The sequence below is a fragment of the Euprymna scolopes genome, chromosome 32, assembly GCF_053919585.1.
Source record: "Euprymna scolopes isolate OS-2025 chromosome 32, ASM5391958v1, whole genome shotgun sequence".
Lineage (NCBI taxonomy): Eukaryota > Metazoa > Mollusca > Cephalopoda > Sepiida > Sepiolidae > Euprymna > Euprymna scolopes.
Genome location: NC_136513.1, coordinates 58,535,327 through 58,555,371, shown reverse-complemented (window position 1 = coordinate 58,555,371; position 20,045 = coordinate 58,535,327).

Here is a 20,045-nt window from a genome sequence, read left to right as displayed (position 1 = left end):
CCTTTCTTTCGCCATATGCCTAACATCAAATGGAACTTTCAAGAAAAAAGGCTTCTTTCCAAGAATTCTGCATTTATGCAAATCGCTTTCCTGTCGGGTTGAACTTTTTTGATCGTTTTCACATTCATTGTCAACAAAAACTTGCCATACATCTTCTTCATGAGAACTCATTAAAATACTCTGATAATATTTTCTATCACTCAACCGGCAATCCATTCGTTTCATTAATATTTAGGCTCGAGTAGCTTTTTAGCCTTTATAAATAGTGGGGCTCATGGAACGGGAGAAGTAAAGGACAACGTGAGGGAAACCAGAGTGTCCAGGCCACTGAAAACAATCATAAGATCCGCTTTCTGCTCTCCATAAGATACACACACACACACACACACACACACACACACACACACACACACACACACACACACACACAAACAAAATGCGCCATCGCATCAAGTAAAAACATACTCTAACTAATAGCGCGCACAATTCTTAGTAGGTGCCAGGTTAAACATAAATGCGCGAAAATGTGACGCACATAAATTACTATACCAAGATTAACGCATATAAATAGATAAAAGGGATATTCAAAACCTGGAGCACAATATTGATTGACCTTGTGTCACACTAATCTTACTTAAATGCGATTTGTTTCTCTAAGTAATCCAGCACGTTAAGGTAAAGGCCGTTGAGTCTAAGGATAAATAATACATCAGAAGACGAATTCTAATATGAATAAAAAGAAAAAAGGACGTTACGAATTTTACACGAAAACAAAAAGTGTCGTTTTGCTATTCTTCCAACAAACGTCTTGACTTATTTAAAAAAACGCAAAACGAAATCGATGTCTTAAATAATGAATATTAATTGGATGAAATATGGAATAAGTGCATCGGAAACAGCGACTCAATCGGAATGTACGTGTCATTTTTTAACAGGCATACACAACCCAAGTTGTTTGTTGTACTTGTTAAAGGAAATATTTTTTAAAACAAAAATCAAAAGAAAATATATTTTTATGTTGAGTTCGTTTTTCTCTTGCGGGGGGAGTTAACTTTTTAACAAAACATTTTAATAAACCAACATGGAAATCGTCATTTTTTTAATGATAATTTATGATGCTACCTTTTATTGTCTTTGGTGAGTAAGGGAAAAAACACTGCTAGACCTAAGCAATTTTTATGCATCAAATATTAAATCTATAGTTTAATTTACTAAGCTTTTTATAAACAAAAGCAACATTGCAGAGATCAGTTTACAAACTTTTTTTTATTATTTTCTGCAAAAGTATAAACAAACAAAATAAGATTTAACATTTGCATAAATTTATTTTAAAAATTTTGTAACATGTAAAAAAAAAAACAATTCTATTTACTTGCCTAAAAGATGTTATAAGTTTCTTTCATGCAAAACACAATTCTTTATGTAGGAATCGAAGTGAGCAATACTACAACCAAACATTGATTTAATAAATTGTCCATAGCGATTCTAATAGCTTTTTATTGTTTGCGTATGGATTTGATTTATAGGATTCATAAATTAACGGGAATAGCGGGAAAATCCCAAATCATTCTCTATCGTATTATATAAGTTTCCACGAGTCACATATATCCTTAGATTAAAGTTTGATATTAAAAAAAAATAATTGAATATTTTTTGTTGTTAAAGTTATTTTTTAAAATATTTTAATATAGACGGACATAATTTAAATTTTTGTATTAATTCAGGGTGCCTCTTTCTAGGGAAACTAAAAGCTTCTTTTTTCAATTTTAAATATATTATTTCATAAATTTAAATTTAATATACATCTCATAAACATATTATCAACAAAGTCAAACAGGCAATACTTTCTAACAAATATATATTGGCCAAAAAGTTAGTTTGTTAATACAAAGAATAGTAATAAGTAAGGCTAGGACAACAGCATATTCTTTTCATTGTTTTTTATTCCCAAGTATATAACTGACACCGAGAACCACATTACTCTGCATAAACACATAAAAAATCTCAAAAGATATAGACCTGAAAATCAAAACAAGGAATTAATATGCTGTTGTCATAGCCTAGTGATAAGACATAATTTACTTAATATTATAAAGAACTTGCAAGAAGAAATTTAACACCAACATAAATTAATAACCGGGAAATTAAAACAAAACTAAACGTGGCAATCATTAAATTCCCCTTGTTTTCTGTTCTTGAATGAAATCACGAAATTCAAGAAGAGATAGGCACTAAAATAGACATAAAAGAGACATAAATTTTTTGTAAGCAGTATAAATCGCAATTTCTAAACCACTTGCGCACTCCTTCTTATAAATCTGCTGCTAGACAGGTCTTATCTAACCATGGTTTTGTACTACCTATACGGAGATCTTGCAGTATTACTCCTATTTAATGAATTCTACATAAATTAATGGATTCACTGTATCTATAACTGCACCGCCATTTTTATTGATGTTTCATTACGTGATATTTATTTATTGCTCCTTTTACTTTACATATTCTTATATATTTGTGCATCTTGTTTCAGATATCTACTTTTTTCTTCTCTTTTTAATGATGTTTATTTTAAATAATATTTTTATGTAGTATCATTAAATTTGATTGTTATGATGTATATTATTGTTGTGGAGATGCCTACTAACTAGCATAGGCGGGCGAGTGAGATATATAAAGGTATCACTCACCAATACCGGGGGAGTCCGGAACGACCGTCAAATAGGCAAGACGCTTATGCTGCCTCCAGTAAGACATGCAACACGCCACCTGCTGAAATATCTCCAACTGAAGTATATCTGAAGACATGTAAATATGTATATAACTTTTCTTCCTAATATATTTTTGCATACCTTTACTTTCGTGTTCTTGTTAATTATTTGTGCAGACACAACAGTGGCGACGGGAATTCGAAAAAGACTTACTCGGGATAAAATCCACTATTAAGACACAACAATTATATATCCTATCTTATATAGCTTATTAACATTATAGTTAAAAGGAAGGAAAGAAAGAACGAAGAAGAAAAGAAAATTCAGATTATATGTTATATGTTATATGAGTGTGTTGTCAGTTTTTATGAGTTAGAAACTTTATTATGTTAGCTATAGCTCAACTTTAATTAAAAAGTATTTTCAACTTTAAAATAATTTAACAAGATAGATACACGATGTCTGCGTTTTTTGTATTAATAATTTTTGAAATAAAACAAACAAACAAAAAGAAACACGTCCTGCATTATAAAATAAATATTTAATATTTTTCTTGAATGCCTAAAAAAACGCAATTGAATAATCGTGGAAAATGAATTTATTTTAAACAAAAAATTAATCGATAGATACCAAATATGCGTTCGATTATTGAAGAGTTTTTTTAATAAAAATGAAAGCCCTTACTAGGACAAAAGAGAAGACTACATAAAAGGTATACTACCTCTATTTTTTCCTTAAATTCTTCCTTAATATTTAAAATAAATGAATATACCCAACAACTGAGGATGTGTATGTTAGTTTACCAATAAGACGTGCGTTTGCAGCTAACCGGTGTCGATTGAAATGGGTTCCATTTGAATTTCGTGGCTTTCGAGGTACTTATTTCATACTTCGTCCTTTTTATTGTTAGCATAAAACTATATATTTTCTGATTTTAAAGAAGATTTTTACAAGAATTAAGTACACTTGTCTATCATTCACACTTCGGGCATTCTGCTGGCGATTTCTACTGTTACATTTTACATTGACCCACTTAATTGTAGGTCGAAATTTGCATAGATCTAATGAAGGTCGTGTCTTAGCATTGTCTTGTCTGCATGAAGTCCTCATTGTCAAGAAAAGGAAAAGAAATAAAACGAAAATTCGACAACAGAAAATATACAGTAATAGAAGTTCATGAAGTTTGAGGAGTAGAATTTTTTTTTGCAAAGTTTTAGGTCCTTCTGGAATGTAAAGCAGTATCGAAATGTTTAAAATGTTTTTAACGATATCAAATTCATGGTGGTCCAGTGCCGATGAAAAAGATTATTAGCAGACATACAAACATACATACACACACTTACAGACGACTGAGATTTATATTATAGATAAGCCGGGGGGGGGAGTACCCGGCGTTGCTTGGAGTCAAAAAAGTTAAATTATGTGTAATATCTTTATATTAAAATTTCTATCTCTCCCTCTATCTCCAGCAGTATAATGTTTCTTTCTTTTCCTCTCCTCTTTTTACCGTTTTTATCCGTAAACCTTTTAGTATCATTCCCCTAACGCATTCTTCTCTCTTGTTTTAGTGTGCAGAAAAAAAATGCAATTCACATTTTGAAGCTTACTTTTTCAAATATAATATTGCATTCGCATATTTATTGCGCGAGGCAACTCTACATAGAATAAAATAATTGCATTCTTCAATAAAAATAATTCCGTTCACTAACCAGCGTCCACAATAATATACCGAAAAATTAAAAATTAAATATATTTAAAATATATGTGTGAAATAAAGTAATTTTCAGATCGATAACTGTTTCAGTCATTTCCGTAACTGACTCAATATACCTCCTTATATATATATATATATATATATATATATATATATATGAAATAAAGTAATCTCAAGATCACTATCTGCTTCAATCATATCCTGTAATGACTCCCTATACCTCCTTCCTGATAGATATATATGAAATGGAATAATCTTCAGCAATTTTAAAGACTGACTCCATATTCTAACCTCCTTAAAAATATTTGTTGACTAAAAGTAAGTTTGAGATCGTAAAATGCTTCAGCCAAGTATATAATATATAAAGGACTTTTATATCCTAAACTGCTTAAGCTATATCCGTGACTGACTCTGTATACCAGCCTCTAAATAATATATATCAAATAAAGCAATTTAGAGATCGAAAACTGCTTAAGTCCTTTCCGTACGTTACTCTATATAGCTACTCTCTTAAAAATATATATGAAATAAAGGACTTTTCAGATGGTAAACTGCTTCATATATCGGGACTGACTCTATATACGCTCTTTTTGAGAATATATATCAAATAAAGTAATTTTGAAAGCGAAAAATGCTTCTGTAATTCCAGTACCGACTTTATATAGCCTGTCATATTTATAAAAAATATGGAAAATATAATAATTTTTAGATCGTAAAATGCTTCAGCCATTTCCGAGACTAGCTCGATATATACTCCCTCTCTCTTAAAACATATATGAAACAAAATAATTTTAAGATCAAAAATATTTCAGCTATTTCTGAGAGTGACTACATATTTCCCACCCCATTCTCTTAAAACCATATATTAAATAAAAAAAAAAACAAACATGTGAGATATCAAACTGCTTCAGCTATTTTCGGTAGTGAGTCCATATTTCGCAAACCCTCTTTATATATATATATATATATATATATATATATATATATATATATATATATATATATATATATATATATACATATATTAACATATATATTCTTAATATATATATATATTCAGATATATATGAAATAAAATAATTTTGACGACGTAAACTACTTTAGCCGTTTCCGGGAGTGACTTGCTATTCACTTCCTCTCTTAAAAATATATATGAAATAAAGTAATTTTGAAGCCGTAAACTGCTTTAACTGTACTGACTTTACACTCTTTCCACCTTTATAAATAATGTATATGAAATAAAGTCATATTGAGATCGTAAATTGCTTTAGATATTTTCAAGACTGCATACATATTCCCTCTCACTCTTTAAAAAATATATTTATTAAAGTGATTTTTACAGTGTAAACTGCTTCTGCTCTTTCCGCGACTGACACCATCTTCCCACTCCTTCTCTTAACAATATATATATATATATATATAAAATAAAGTAAGTTTTAGATAGTAAACTGCACCAGTCATTTCCGAGACTAACTCCATATATTCCCCCTTTCATTCAAAAAGATATTTATAAAAAAGGATATTTTAGATAGCAACTGCTTCTGTTATTCCTCAGATATACTCCATATTAACCTTCTCTGTCTCAAAAATCTATCTATCTATCTATCTATTATATATATATATATATATATATATATACATATATAAGTGAACTTGTCTGTGTGTGTGTGTCTGTGTACATTTTGCTATGCAAAAACTATGTCAATTGTCAGTCTACATACTCGAAATTTGATATACAGGGTACTGAGATTTGGGAAAATTTTAGATATACGTTCCTTGGACATGGGTCTAACTTAACTTCATTTGAACCCAAAGCAGTAAAGGTTAAGGGGTCATAATAGGGGCCTAATTTTTTAAAAAATTGCCCTTTTTTTTGTTTTCTTGCTCAACATACTCCTCCAAACACCCGGGCATCACCGGGCTGAAATGCTAGTATGAAATAAAGAAATTTGTAGATCGTAAACTGTTTTAGCAATTTTTAAACATACTCCATATTTTCTATTATAATATATCTCTTTTTCTCTTCTCTATTCTATCTTCTATATAAACAAAATTAATTCATTTTTCGCCGTCGACTTTGACCTTAATAGCATTAAAAATAATGACATAACATGCAACTTGAATGCGTAAAAACGGAAGCACATTATCTGAGGTGTGCTATAGGCCTAATACATCTACAGTTCCACGACCATGGTACATTCCTATATTTTTTACCGGTGAGAGTCCGCTGCCAAAATCGGTTAGATTAAATGGAAGTTGCTACATCTTTTCTCTCTATTAGTATCCTCCTTTCCCCGTCCCCATTTACACTGCAGCGGATGTGTTCACAAGGAACGGTACGAGGAAACACTGGTTTGGAATTGTACAAGGTTATTTATGCCGTATTTTGTTTTTTTTTAAATCTTTTTCCCCTGGTTTATGCTTTCTGTTTTTCCCATAATGAAATGAAAATAAAAACAAATAAAATAAAAACGCTAAAACGAGATTATAATTATTGTTCTCTTTTTGCTTTTTTTATAGTTACTGTAAGACGCAACCTGCGGGACTAATCAGTTCTTCACTTCCAGTTTTAACGACTCTAACCGTAAAATCTAACTCTGACCTTTACTTATTAGTGCTTTCAATCCAGCATTTACTTTTACACAAAGAATTCATTCTTTAATATTTATTCTTACAACGCAACAATATCGTGAATTCTCTTGCATTACACTAAAATTAAAAGTAAAACAAAAAATTTCATTTAGAATTCGCGTGTGATGCGGGAGTACTGAAACTAAACCAAAACAAACTTCACTGCGGAATTGATATTTGACCTAATTCACTTTTTAGTTAATCCATCACGTTTTCTTCCTCCCCTTTTTTGGGGGAGGGGGTCTTTCATCTCAATGATTCGGGTTCGAGCCCCCCTCAAACTTTTTTGGATTTTTCAACCACCAGGGCACCGCCGGACCGTTCGTATTGCATCACGTTCATTTTTTTATTGTTTTTGTTTTTTTACGATTTTTTTAAATAGTTTAAGTGTTTGTTTTTATAATATTTAAACACAGATATTACTTCGCTTTATTTTCATTTTACCACGCCCCAACCACATATGCCTCTAAAAACCCGGGCAACGCCGGGTACCCTCCGATAGTATGAAATAAAGTAATTTTTATATGGTAAACTGCTTCAGCAATTTCGGAACTGAATCTATATCCACGACCTCTATTATCATATAGCTATCTATCTATCTATCCATACTCCTATAAATTCGTTTTTCTTTTGTGTGCATTGATATTAATATCAAAAACCCTCTTTTCTATTTATTTAAAAAGAAAAAAACAATGTTCTTATATATGGGTTGTGGAAATGCATTCAATAGCAAAAGATTTAGCTAATTTGCATATTCTTTTAAACGTTCATTTTAATTAATTCCCTATTAGTTTTTCTTTTCGGTTTTCTTATGGGATGATCATCTAAAGTAAACTATTACGTGTAATTATATCCATGAAGATATTCTACATGATTTATACTTGCATAATATTTGCGTAAAATCTTTACAATAAAAAAAATTGTTTCCATATGTATTTATGTATACGTATATATTTTTTGTTTAATGCATTAGTCTATCTATCTATCTATTCATCTATCTATCTATCTCTCTCTCTCTCTCTATCTATATATATATATATATATATATATGTATGTATATATATATATGTATATATATATAAGTGAACGTGTCTGTGTGTGTCTGTCTGTCTGTGTACATTTCCCTACGCAATAATTCAGTTAATTTTCAGTCTACAGATTCAAAATTTGATATACAGGGTACTGAGATTTGCGAAAACTTTTCTGGTCCGTTTTAGACCAAAAATGTGGCTGTTAAGGGGTCATGGTTCAATGATAACCTTTGAGAACTCTACCAAACACCTCCGACAATTTTGTGTCTAAACACTTAAATTTTAGATATAGGTTCCTTGGATATGGATCTAACTTTATAACTTGATTTGAGCCCAAAACAATAAATGTTAAGGGGTAATAATAAGCGTGAAAGTTTTTAAAAATTTATCGTCTTTGTTTTTTTATAGTTGCTTTTTTTTGTTTGTTTGTTTTTTTTTTGTTTTGTTTTTTTTTTGCTCAGCATATACCTCCAAACCCCCGGGCAACGCCGGGCTGAAATACTAGTATATCTATAAAAGTGAACGTATCTGTGTGTGTCTGTGTGTCTGTGTACATTTCCCTACGCAATAATTCTGTCAATTTTTAGTCTACAGACTCGCAATTTGATATACAGGGTACTGAGATTTGGGAAAATCAATGTAATCGGTTTTCGGCCAGAAATTTGGCTTGCATGAGGTCAAAGTTTAACGATTTGACCTTTGAGAACTCTACCAAACTCCTCCGACAATTTTGAGTCTAGACACTTGAAATTTTAGATATAGGTTCCTTGAACATGGATCTAACTTGAGTTGAGCCCAAAACAAGAAATGTTAAGGGGTCATAATAGGGATCAAAGTTAATTGACCGCTTTTTTTTTTTTTTGCTCAGCATACACCTCCAAACACCCGGGCAATGCCGGGCAGAAATACTAGTATATCTATAAAAGTGAACGTGTCTGTGTGTATGTCTGTGTGTCTCTCAGTGTACATTTCCCTACGCAATAACTCTGTCAATTTTTAGTCTACAGACTCGGAATTTGATATACAGGGTACTGGGATTTGAGAAAATCGATGTGAGCGGTTTTCGGCCAGGAATTTGCCTGTTAAGAAGTATAAGTTCAACGATTTAACCTTTGAAAACTCTACCAAACCCCTTCGAAAATTTGGAGTCTTAACACTTGAAATTTTAGATATAGGTTCCTTGGATATGGATCTAAATTAATAACTTGATTTGACTCCAAAACAATAAATGTTAGGGGGTCATAAAAGGGGTCAAAGTTAAAAAAAATTTGACGGCTTCTTTTGGTTTTGGGTTTTTTTTTGCTCAATATAGACCTTCAAACAACCGGGTAACGCCGGGCACCCATGCTAGTATATCTATAAAAGTGAACGTGTCTGTGTATTTGTGTCTGTCTGTGTGCCTGTCTGCCTGTGTACATTCCCTTACGTAATAACTTTTAGCCTACAGACTCGAAATTTGATATACAGGGTACTGAAGTTTGGGAATACCTATGTGATCGGGTTTCCGCAAGAAATTTGGCTGTTAAGGAGCCAAAGTTCAACGATTTAACCTTTGAGAACTCTACCAAACTCCTCCGACAATTTTTGGACTACACACTTGATATTTTAGATATAGGTTCCTTGGACATGGATCTAACAATAACTTCATTTGAGCCGAAAACAATAAATGTTAAAGGGTCATAATAGGGGTCTAATTTTAAAGAATTGACCGTTTATTTTTTAGCTCAGCAACGCCGGGCACCCATTCTAGTATATCTATAAAAGTGAAAATGTCTGTCTGTCTGTACCAAATTACTCTGTAGACTGAAAATTGACATACGAGGAATTGAGATTTGGAAAAATCTTTTTAATCCGATTTCGGCCAGAAATTTTGCTTTTAAGGGGTCAAAGTTCAACGAGTTGTCTTTTGAGAACTTTAAGCAACGAGTTGTCTTTTGACTTTTGAGAACTCTACACAACTCCTCCTCTAAACATTTGAAATTTTTAATATGTGTTCCTTGGACATGGATCTAACTTAATAACTTGATCTGAGTCCAAAATAATAAATGTTAATGGCTCATAAAAGGGGTCAAAGTTTAAAAAATATTTGAACTCTGCGGTCTATACCAAATTACTCAGACAATATGTGGTCTAAACATTTGAAATTTTACATAAAGCGTATTCAGAGGTAGGGCAATCTTTTTAAGTGGGTCGAAAATTTTTAGTTACCAATATATAAATATATGTATGTATGTATGTTTGCATGTCTTCCTAAAAGGCAACGGATTTTCACAAAATCAGTATCGTTTTGAAGTTCGACCCTTCAGACGACAAATATCGAAAAATTGGCTAAACACATTAAAATCTTCGCTTTCAACTGGGCACTTTTCTACAGAGGTGGGTCGCTTTTTTCGCCGATATTTTTTAAAGTCATTCTCTCTTTTCGATTGTCTAGCCTTAATTAAAACAGAAGTTACTTCTGATTTGGCGGTGGTCGTAACAGCAAAGACGCTAGGTTTTGTTTCCCGTTCTTTTCCTCCTTCGCGGTACGGGTTCGAGCCTGCCTTCCTACTGCCACTTTTTAATGCTCAACATACACATCCAAACACCCGGGCACTGCCGGCTGAAATGCTAGTATGAAACAAAGAAATTTGGAGGTCGTAAACTGTTTTAGCAATTTTTAAACAGACTTCATATTTCAATGGAACAATATCGTAATAATTGTTAGTAGTGGAAATATGGTAAATTGGATTACTTAAGGGGAACGGCTCATCAAGAACTTGTTTACGTTGGACTTGAAGACGATCACATTATAGTCAGCCTGAAAGCAGGCAAAAGAAAGAGAGTTCCACAGGTGTGTAGTTCTAAGAAAGAAACTTTGTTCATGGAATCTACGATTAGGTTTAGATATAGATAAAGAGTGGGGGAAATTATTGATAGTGTTTTCAGTTCGACGAGTGTATCTCGTGAAAGTTTGGCGAAGGGGACCATAGATTGGAGCCCAGACGCGCACTTGTCATGAAAATAACGATAAAGCAGAGACAGGCTCGCAGCGTCTCTTCTGTGAGAAAGAAGTTGCAGGGAAGAGAAAAGGGATTCCCCCACTAGGCTACGAAGTCTGTTTTGAACTCTGTCAAGGCGGGATAAAGTCTTTCTAGCAGCTCCTGTCCAGATATGGAAACAGTACTACATCCTTGGCCTGGCTCTTATATAAGTAGAGAATTGCATCAGCAGTGAGATATCTGCTGGATGGATAAAAGGATCCCACCATTTTCCCAGCGTACTTGGCAACAGATTTGATGTACGTGTTCCATTTCAGATCAGGGGAAACGGTCAAGCCCAGAAACTTATCAAAACATGGAGCCTCCTCAAGATGAGAGCCATTCATTTCAATTGATAATTTTGAGATGGTAGACTGCTTCAGCTGTTTCCAGGACAGACTCCATTATTATCATCCGCCTTAAAATATATAGGAAATAATATAATTTTGGGATCCTAAACTGTTTTAGCCATTTCTGGAACTATGTCCATTGTACTCACGTATTCTTTACTATGTATATGAAAAAGTAATTTTGAGATCGTGAACTGCTTTAGCTATTCTCGGGACTGATTTCAAGTTCCAGCTACCTCACTTAAAAGTGTATATGAAACAATATAATTTTGAGATCGTAAACTGCTTTAGCCATTTCCGGCACTGACTTTAAAATCTCTTCCCCCATCTTTTAAAAATTGTATATAAAGTAATGTACTTTTCAGATGGTAAACTGCTGCATTTCAGGGACTAATATTATGTTCCCCTCTTTCTAAAAAATATATATGAATAAAATAATTTGGAGATAATAAACTGCTTAAGCCATTTCGGAGAAAAATGCCATATTTCGCCCAACTCTCTTAAATGAAATAATTTTGAGATCGTAAACTCCTTAAGCATGTTCTGTGACTGACTCCATATACCCACATCTCCTAAAATACATATGGAAATTTTAAATCGTGAACTGTTTTGGCTATTTCCGAAACAAACTTAATAATATATGCGAAATAAAGTATTTTGGAGTTTCTTCACTTTTTAAGCAACAGAAGAGGCAAACGTAATCTCCCAATCGCCCTGGGAGAATCAAAGGAAGATGTGGTATCGGAGGAGCAGAAGGAGCAGGAGGAGGAGTGAACACAGAAAGGAGATAAGGACAAACAGGGGAGGAAGGCCAAGAAAAGAAAAACGGAGGCAGTACAAAACCCTCCCCTCCAATGGAGACACATATCATGTCCATGGTGGACAAGTCACTCCTCCCAACACAACATTCCCCCTGAATCTCCCACCCACCATCCTGCTGTGCATCACCATCAACGCGGTAAAAAACTAAAACTCCCCACCCCCGGTACAAACAGAGCGTACCAAAAACCTACCGTTTCTGCCCGAGGACAGGATTTGTTAAGTTAATCCTGTGCAAGCAACTGGCGATCTGAAAAGCAAACGGAGGGCACAGTATCACAAACAAAACCAATTTCAAAAGGTCCAAGGTAAAAACGTGAGCGATCCCCGAAATTTCTCTGACGCACCACTCGTCACAATTTATAAGAGCTGCGAAAGATAATAAGACGAAAGATTTCTCGAACATGATAAAGGCGGCCCAGAATGCAGTTCCAGGACTGAAACCGGTGGACTAGGGTCATCCTATACTCCACAGATGTTTTATTCGTTGTTAATGTAGGGTCCCAGTTAGGCGGTTATTGTCAATGCTGCCGTTATAAGCAATGTGTTTCTGATTGTCGCGTTAGTACTGCCCATTTTCGCCTTTGTTATACGTCCTGGTATTGGAATCCCTCCTCCGCATGTTAATGGATGAGGTGGTTACACCAGTTCTGTGCGGAATAGTTCTCCCTTTGTGGCAAGCGCGTTAGAGTTTCCACATCCGCCGATGATGTCACTGTTTGACACCCTGGACTGGTGAATCTGCACTTCCGAGCATATTCAGCTTGACCTGTGACCCAATCCACGTTCCTTGTGTCTGGTTTGAACCGGGCCTACAGCTGGATAAAAATTTGTCAGAAGTATAGACTAAGATTCAATTTGAAGGAAATTGTCCTTGAAGGGTCGAGCGGAGCATGTGCAACATATGTCTTCACGCTCATCATTTACAGGCTATCTGTACTAACTCTTCCTGCAAAATGCCTCCTCTCCGTGCTTCATTGTGAGTGGGGAAATCACTATGTCTGCAGGGAGGTCTGTACCCAAAGTTCGAGCGAGGGAGGCCTTGGACTGTCCAATTTCAAATGTTATAGACATGCCGAGAGGTTGGCTTTCTTGTATCATTCGCTAGCCGAGAGTGTTTCGTGGGTCCCTGTGGTTGGAAGCGCCTTTTCCAACCTCAAACCCCACCCTCCGGTCAAAAGCCGCCGTAGGCCTAGAGGAGAAGTTCTTTATCGAATGCTAAGCTTCACTTAGAGATTTGCTTGGGACTAGTGTCTTTTCACAACCTATGCAGAAGCTTTATCAGACACGTGATGGGTACCACTTCGAATTCCCTTCGGGAGTGGCTGGGATGATCGGGGAAGAAGATCCGCTCACAGCAGAATTAGGCGCCGGTATGGGATAATTCTGAGTTTTCCCTTCAAAAAGAAGACGAAAGCATCGCTCCTTGGTCTCTGTGCTGCAATGATCATGGAAGTGAAACGGTCGAGCAAGCTTTTTTTCTATTGTAGCTGACTTCGAGGATTCATGGAGTATGCCGAAGAGGTAATGCTCGCATCGATGCCGAGCGCCGGCTTTTCCTTGACGCAACATATGTTATTGACAGCATTGATCCGTCGCTATCCAGGGAGAAAAGAACGAGTTTTCTCGCTATCCTAGCAGTAGCAAGAATAGATCACCCATCTCGAAGGAGACGTTTGTTCCAGATCGGGATCGGATTGTTTCCTTTAAACATCTGCGATTGGAGGAGGTTGCCTCGAGTAGATTTCAATCAGAGATTGGTGCATAACACTAGTTTATACATCCGTTGCGAGGTCAAGTTTGAATTCAAGTTTCCTCCTTAAAGCATGGCACACGCGATCCTGGGTTCTTCAGAACCTATCCTCAGCTCCTAAAAAGACTATTGGCTGCTCGTACAAACAAGATCCCGTCCCTGTTTTGTCTTTTGGTCCTAGGGAACCTCTGAGTTTGCTCAACCTATGAACCCCCTTTTTTTTGTCCCCGGTCTTCCCCTACTCGGAGGCAAATTTCCACTCCCATATTCCTCCTCAACCTCCTTTTTTTTCTTCACATACTCTAGTAAATTACCCCAACCCCACCTAGAGATCAACATGCTTGGTTTCGGTTCCCCCGAAAAACAGTGAATGATCTAATACTTAGTCAGAGGTACTGAGTACTTTACTAACACACCCCAGTAGGCATTTTGTTAAGTTTGCAACATTTATTTGTGGGTGTTTGTTAGAATTTCACACTCCCCGCCATTCATTGGTCTTTCTCGATAATTGAACTTTACACAAAGAAATCATTGAACTTTTAAATTCTCACGAACAATTTTTACATTCAAATAAAGTTTATTATTATAAAAGAAACATCAATATAAAAAAGTCTGTTCTTTAACACACACGCCCACACGTACATACCTTTTATAAAAAATGATGCAGTAATTTCTTAAGTAGGTTAAACTTCACGGCGTGAATGCGGTATTATGGTAAATGGTGCCAGTCAAGAGTAATCTCAAAAGTTTTGTAGACAAATTAGAAAAACCTGGTACCATTTCTTATAGGCCTTCATGCCTTAATTTATCGTGTGCAATTTCACCTTTTTGTTTTAACATCAATTGTACTTTTTCAAATCAAATAAATTATATAAATATGATCAAAGTGTAGTATATGTTCTCATATCTATAGTTTGCATATCTAGCGAAAGACCGTGCAGCCCGCTTCCAAGCATTTGGCTCAGTTAAAGCGCTGTTCTTTCAAATTCTGGCCCCGTTTTTTGGTAGTCGGTTTGCGAATATCGTTTTTCTCTTTTTTCGTTTTGCCTAAATAGGGCAACTAACTGTGTTTCTTTTTTTTTCTTGAAGGTAATCCAGACTTCACACGACTTAAGCAGCTAGCAGGTTTGGCTAAGCCTAAAGACCGGTAATTTAGTAACTATCTCTGTTCGTATCGGCGGGTCTGTTGAGGGTTGGATCATCAACAGATCGGACCGCCTATTTTCCCACTAGAGGGGAGTCTCTTAACGCTACGACCGGAAGCGATAATGTTCCGAAAGTACCGCGATGTCCATGCCCGAAAGATCAAACGTTACGCCCGAAGGCAATGTGTCGGGAGCCATTCGTACCGCCTGGACGCAAAGTGCCAGGAGGCCCAAAGCGACGCCTGGGGGCAATGTTCCGGGAGCGCCCCTGCCATGCCTGGAGGCAAAGTTCAAGGAGCATCGAGAGCCACGCCCGAAGGTAAAATTCCGGGGACTAAGGCAACGACCACCGTAAATAGGCACGACGTCTCGTATCTAGCAGAGGATGATCCCTTTGAGATGTCAAGAGGGATGTCGGAGTCTGGGTAGATAAGTAAAGGAACAAATATGGTAGAGTTAAAACACCCCTGGGGGTTTTTGAACAACACCTAGGAGCTGGGGTATCACAGCTTCAGGAAGCAACAGCCCACGTCCGTTCGCTGTTGGGATAGTCTGACGACCAGAAGAGGACGAGCCAAAGACGTAAAATCACTAGGAAGCAGCTCTCAAAAGGAAACGCAGCACCTGAGGAAATCCATGAATTTCATGGTATCGGCACTTGGAGATGAATTTAAATCGTCCAGTCCAGCGGAGAAAATACAGGAGGAATTCAATGGAGAGAAGAGTAATCAACCCCGGTATCAGGAGTTTGTCCAAGCAAAGTCCCTTGAGAAACCGAAAGCTAAAAAGACCCATAAAGCATATAGGAAATTATTCCAAAAAAATACAAGGCTCTAACAGACGGCAATACTATCAAAACAGAACCAGGGGCACTGGAAAACCTACAAAGGAGAATCATCAAATGCAAAGAAGGGGTTAATCGAAATACCCAAAGAATGTTTCAGCCAGGTATCTCGTTCGACGGAGTTTCGCCATGTGGGACATACCCCTCACCTCCACGGAACAAGCCAAAAACTTGTTCAGATCGAATCTGAGCTAGATGGGGGTACGTTACAAACCCGAATATATGGAAAATATATGGACTTGTATCAGTACCTCCATGTTGCATCAGCTAGGAGCATATTGGGTCGATTCTCTCGTAATATGGAGACGTGGAAGCGATAACCGCGGTTCATGGTCAAAGCAAAATCCAAACAGGGGAGTATAACATAAAGATTAGGGTGGACAGGAAGGGATTTAACGCCATCCCAGCCCAACTAAAATGTTAGAGTTGGTCTATGTCGCTGATAGTAACAGGCAGAAGACATAATTCCTTACATTGCAAAATGCCTAGCCCGTGTCCTAAGAAATACCAAAAAACCACAACTCCGCCTAGAAAAGCAGCGGAGAAGGGAGAAACAGTCTCATCCAGTTGGAACACGGTGGAGAGGAAAAAGAGGAAAGCCACCAATAGCTGCAAAACCACCCAAGGCAAGGAGATGAAGAGGACCAGGACAAAGAGAAAACTACTGGCTCCCTCTTGGGAACCTCAGGAAGACTCGAAAGATAAGGAGGCAGAAAAGATAAGACAACAGAAAAGATAAGACAACGGATAACAAAATAACCCAAAGAGGACAAAAACAAAAAAAAAAGGCATAAGAAATTCGAACGCATTTAAAGGAGGAGAAGGTGAAAGAAGAAGAAGAAGAAGAAGAAGAAGAAGAATACAAAAAGAAGTCGCATCCCCGCCTAAACTGCTGAGGACGGAGAAGACCAAGAGACAGTACAAACTCAAAGACCAAGCTGAATGGAACACAGCAAAGGGACTTGAATCAATCGTCTAATTTCCTCTATGTCGATGGCATAGTAGTGAAAAATCAAAAAAACTTTTAGGAAGCGCCAATGTACATCACGTTTGTAAGGAAAGATAAGGGATCAAGTGTTAGGACGCTTTGGGGATGTTAAATGAGGCGAAGACGGCAATACCGGGACTAACATAATTGGAAAAACACCCGTCCTTTATTCAAATTAGAATCAAGTGTGAAGGGGGTTCCTATTTATTTTCACATCTCTCTATATTGGCCTTGTAAATTAATCGTTTCCTTGGTTGTGGGAGGTCTGCTTAGAGTTGGTCGGTTTACATCTAAATTGTTGACATGCAGTACTGACCACGCCTTCGGCGTCCTCCTTCCTGAGGAATGTAGTCCCGTGTGCGACACTGCTTAGTGTCGGTCATTTTAAATTTAAACCTTGCTAATTTAAATACGTGAGGCATCACATCCCGAAGCAAGGCAGCCTGGGTGCTATGAAATTTTGCAGCCTTTGAGGTAGATATTGGCGCGTTACAGGAGACCCACTTTGTTTCGGGCGAGGATTGCGATGTTCTGACGAAATACTTCAACTTCTTTTGAGCATATGACAATATTCGCAGTTGTGGGGTACTTTTGCTAGTGAGTTGCACCCTGTCTGTGACGGCGAGCGTTGTTCACGCGAACGCTCGGGGGAAATTAGTCATGGTTGATTTTACCCTTAAAAGTGGTAAGTTTCGGGTTGTCGCAGTTTACGCGCCTAATATTGCTTGCAAGCGGGTTTCCTTTTTTTCGGCGTTCTCTCGCGTCCAGAGCGGGCAGTCTTAATTGGGGACTGGAATGCTATCCATGACCCCAAAATAAATAAGGATGAGATGGATAAAGGGCCGGATAGGTGTGAAAGCAGTCGGTCTGGCCATTTTTTTATACAGTGATCACCACTTATCAAGGCCCGGAAGCCACTCAGGGATAAGGGTAATTGCAAGTACATTACGTTAGTGTGGAGATTTGATGAAGTGTTTAATTAAGGGGGCGGTTCATTAGGAATTTGTTAACGTTGGACTTGAAGACATCCAAGCTGGAGTCCACAGGCGTGCAGTTCTAAGAAAGAAGCTTTGTTCATGGAATCCCCGTTTTGATTTAGGCACATATATAGAGTGGGGGAAATTTTTCACAGTGGATTCAGCTAGACGGGTGTTTTTCGTGAAAGATTGAGATTTGAGTTCAGACGAGCACCTGCCATGGAAATAACGATAAAACAAGGATAGGCTCGCAAAGTCTCTTCTGTGGGAAAGAGGTTGAAGGGTAGAGAAAAGGGCATCCCCCACTAAGCCACGAAGTCTATTTTGGACGTATTTGGCCTTTATATAGATAGAGAATTGCATCAGTAGTGAGATATCTTCTGGAGCAGAAATAGGATCCCACCATCTTTCCAGCAACCTTGGCAACAGACTTGATGTACGTGTTCCATTTCAGATCAGGAGTAAAGGTCAAACCCAGAAGCTTGTCAAAACACGGGGCCTCACCCAGACAATAGCCATCCATCACAATTGATGGCAGATGGGTATCAGAGCGTTGATGATGTAAGGATAGGAGTTTGGTTTTGGATGCATTAAAGGTAACCAGCCACATCTTCCCCCACTGAACCACGCCCTCGAGATCAGAGGAGAGAGAATCAGAGAGAACTTTGTCATTTACAGCCTTTGATGTGTTGCCGTAGATGGTCGTGTCATCAGCATAGATGTCAACGAATGATTTAAGTATGTGTTAGGGAGGTCATTGATGTAGATCAGAATGAGAGGTGGGCCCAGGATTGACCCCCGAGAGACTCCAGCATTTATATTGCAGGCCTCCGATTTTTGTCCATCGACCACTACTCTTATGAGCCTATCGGAGAGAAATGATTTAATGATTGAGAAAACATTTCCAGTAATACCGTAGCAGGAAATCTTGTGAAGTAGACCCTTATGCCATACCTTGTCGAAGGCCTTTGATATGTCAAGATCAATTGCCCTAGAAAGGAAGCCTTTGTCAAGAGATTCACTAATCCTGTGGGATATAACCGTCAGCACATCTGCGGTAGATCTTGCAGAGCGGAAACCATATTGTGTGTCACTAAGAATGTTATTCCTGCTGAGGTGGTTGACTATTTCTCTATTTAATATGGATTCCAGCAACTTATTCATAACACACATGGGGACTTATTGGTCTGTACTGAGAGGGAGATGACTTATCACCTGAATTCTTAAATACAGGGCAAACTGATGAGGTCTTCCAGGGAGTCGGAAAGCACTTCTCCTTAAGGCAGCGCTTAAATAGTTTCGTAAGTATGGGAGCAAGTTCTGGTTGAAGCTTTTTTAACACTATATTTGGGATGCCATCAAGGCCAGTTGCTTTACTGGAATCCAGGTTCTTGATTAGCTTGGCGACCTCATGCACGGATATTTGTATGTTACCTAGCTTGTTCTGTGTTATAGGAGGAAATATGGGGAGTTGATGGCCTTCGTCGTATAGGGTAGAATTAGCTGCAAAGTTCTTTGCAAATAGTTTGGCCTTGTCTGACGCTGACGAAATAACCTCTGGTCCATTGATAATGGTTGGGATAGAACGCACACTTCTGTTCAGGATCCTATTTGTTATTTGCCAAAACTGGTGGGAACCAAGCCGCTGATCAGCTATCTTGGATTTAACGGACTGGGCATATAGATCTCTTGCATTTTTATTACTCTTTTACAGTGGTTGCTGGCCGTCCTGAAAGCAGCTTTAGTCTCAGTACATTTATTACGTTGGTAGCTATGGAAAAAGTGATTTCTGTGCGCGATGGCAGCAGCACATTCAGGGGAGAAACATGGCTGGCTGTTAGGTTTTTGTTGGAATTTTTTAGATGGTATGAATTGGTCTATGCCTACAATTTACCATTCGTTCAGATCTTATACTATAGAGGACACTTCCTTTTTAAACATGGAGTGCAGAGGTAAATCAGATATGAATGTACGGAAGCTATCCCAGTCAGCCATAGAGTATCCGTATACAGTACGGTGGAGGGGTACGTCTGGGGGCTTCTTACATTTCGTTTTTAACTTAACT